Here is a 2,917-nt window from a genome sequence, read left to right as displayed (position 1 = left end):
TCTGGAGTGTTTTCGGACATATTTGGTTTTGGATTGGCATCTAACAGCCACTTTGGCAGGAAATGAGACCTCCCTCATAGATCCCGTTTTCAGATATTTAAGCTTGCTGGTGAAATTTCATACCAGGATGATTGATTGTGGGCGGGCAACAACCACTTCAACAAGCTAATTTCATGTCCAATTCCCACTCAGTCGGCTTAAAGTGAATCTTACAGTAACTATTAACCAACAGCGTGGCCTAACAGGATAATGTAAGGGGGCGGACTCATCACATATTTCACTAAAAGCTTAAACTGTTAATGTGGTTCTGCTAATCGAAGGAAAGGTTTTGAAGCTTGACTGTTTCAACCTATCAGTGTCGATGATCACTTGTTGTAGAGTTGCAGTAATCAGTAACTTGTGTGCCTGGCTGCTGTTGTAAAGTGCTTATTTACACTGTCCCTGCTACTTCAAAGGAAAACCCTTGTTTAAACAATTCACACACTTTATTCAACCCGCTGAGCAGAAACCACCTGGACACATTTCTAGTGTTACATAAAGCAAAGGTGAAAATACTATCTTTTTACATCATAAGAAATGATATTGTACTAGCAAAAATGAAATTGATAATTGGATTTGTTTAATAATTTGAAGCACAAAGGGCTGTTTCCACGTGTCGAGAGTGACTTGTCAATGTTCACATCATTACTCTGAGGGAGCACATGTGAGTTGTATTTAAAAAGGATTTTCCCTTTAAGAGAGAGCAGACTCCAGCTGGTGTTGACTTGCTGACACACATTGTTTTAAACCTTCGCTGCTGTTCACATTTCCTGCAGTATGTTTAAGAGCAGCGTACAGTATATTGAGGACAGGGTTATGTAGAACTGCAGGGCTGAGTTTGGGAAAAATAACTTTCCATAAACTGCTCTTTTTCTCTCAGACACATCATCTGATTGCTTTCATCCTGAAGATTTGAAATTCGATCACTAATGATTTTGAAGTATTGCTATAATTTTGATTTCCAATCATAAATGTGTAACATGTTTCCTGTATCCATAAACTGGCACTCTTTCAATATGTTTTATTTTAAGTGTTTTAGTGATACAGCTATCATTTCTAAAATGCCTTTAAATCGATATCATACCATAATGCCAGATGTCCTAAGTTAAGTTGTATTTGAACTTTAATTTGTATTACAAACCTCTGTCAAGCACTGAAAATGTAATTAAAGGGAAAACAGTTGTGGTACTTAATTTGCAGAATCATATCATCTATAAAGTTTAATACAATGTTTGCCCCTTAGAGTTAAATTGTCTCTCTTCCACCAGTTTTCGGAGGTAATTTGCACATTTGGAAATAGTCAAAAGCAGATAAGAATAACAACAAAATACTTAGAAAGATAGGTGAAGTTGCCTTGCAGGAACCTGTGATTACTTCCTGGTTTGAAACACTTAACACGACCATAAGTAATGTTAAAAACTTTTGACTGTACATTTTTCAACAACTCCAAGAAGATTGATCACAATTCGTAAAATCTACTGCTTTTTAAATCCTCAAATATTTGATGTGTATATACTAAATGTTTCTCTCACAAAACAAATAGTCATTAGTCAGATTCACTGAAAATTGGAAGTTCAAGTATTGGTTTGACAAGCGCATTGAAGGAAATACAGCAGCCCATAGACCCTTCCTAATGGACTCAATAGAAAAGTGAAATCTTTGTACTTTACTGTTCCCGCTGATAATAACATGTTCAGTCTTTCTGGTTTTGTAAATGTTCTTGTTGCAAAGCAATCATGATGATACAGAGTGGACTGGACTTCTCTAAAATGTATGTATTGAGAAAGTTGTTGCAAAAGAGGACACAAGTGTGGATAAACAGAGAGTACATTGCACAAAAAAGCCTAAAGACTGCTTGTGGTTATTTGGTATAACCTTATATTTGGTATTATAAGGTTATCTGTTCCAATACTCAACACCACAATTCATTTAAATAGTTCGAATTGTGAAACAAACACACACACACACACACACACACACACACACACACACACACACACACACACACACACACACACACACACACACACACACACACACACACACACACACACACACACACACACACACACACACACACACACACACACACACACACACACTATATTCCTACATTTCATTTCATTTCATTTCAAACCTTTATTTATCCAGGTTGTATCCCATTGAGATCATTGATCTCTTTTTCAAGGGAGACCTGCTCAAGTAGGTTCCACATGAAACATTAAAAACATAAACAGAGCAACAAAAGGACATGGTCAAACATTCACTTAACAAGTACATGTGAACCTGTAACTTATTTGTATTTTCATGAATTAATTTGAGTTTTGTTACATACTGTACACATACTGTACATTACTGCTCTTGCTTTGACCCAAAACAAAAACTGTGAATACTTCACTGTCGTCTCCCACAAGATTACATGTGTTGAAAATGCAAAGTTGCTCATACACAACTTGGGCTGGAGTCTTTCCTATCAAGGGCCATTTCAATTGTTGCAACATCCTTCGAGGGCAATACTAATTATTGAACTCATAACCTCTGTAATCCTTTTTCTCATGGTTAAATCGACTGATCTCGCACAAAATAGCATAATAACAGATTGACACATTCATTTTATAAAACATTTTTTTGAATTCCTTAAAGACACCTACATTCACTTTCATCAAGCTTTCTGGATGATTCAAATATATTTATTTTATTTTATTACTAATTAATTCAGAAATCTTAACATTTAGTAAAAAATAAATTAAAAAAAGTTTATTTGGTTTTGTTAAAAATAAACAACATTAAAATCTGTCATTTATGTGCTAACTTCTGTTTCCATATACACAGTTTAAAGAAAAACAGCCCCTTTGTGCAAAGACAAAAAGCAGATTTT

This window comes from Trematomus bernacchii, unplaced genomic scaffold (assembly GCF_902827165.1).
Source record: "Trematomus bernacchii unplaced genomic scaffold, fTreBer1.1, whole genome shotgun sequence".
Taxonomy (NCBI): Eukaryota; Metazoa; Chordata; class Actinopteri; order Perciformes; family Nototheniidae; genus Trematomus; species Trematomus bernacchii.
This window is presented reverse-complemented; position numbering follows the sequence as displayed.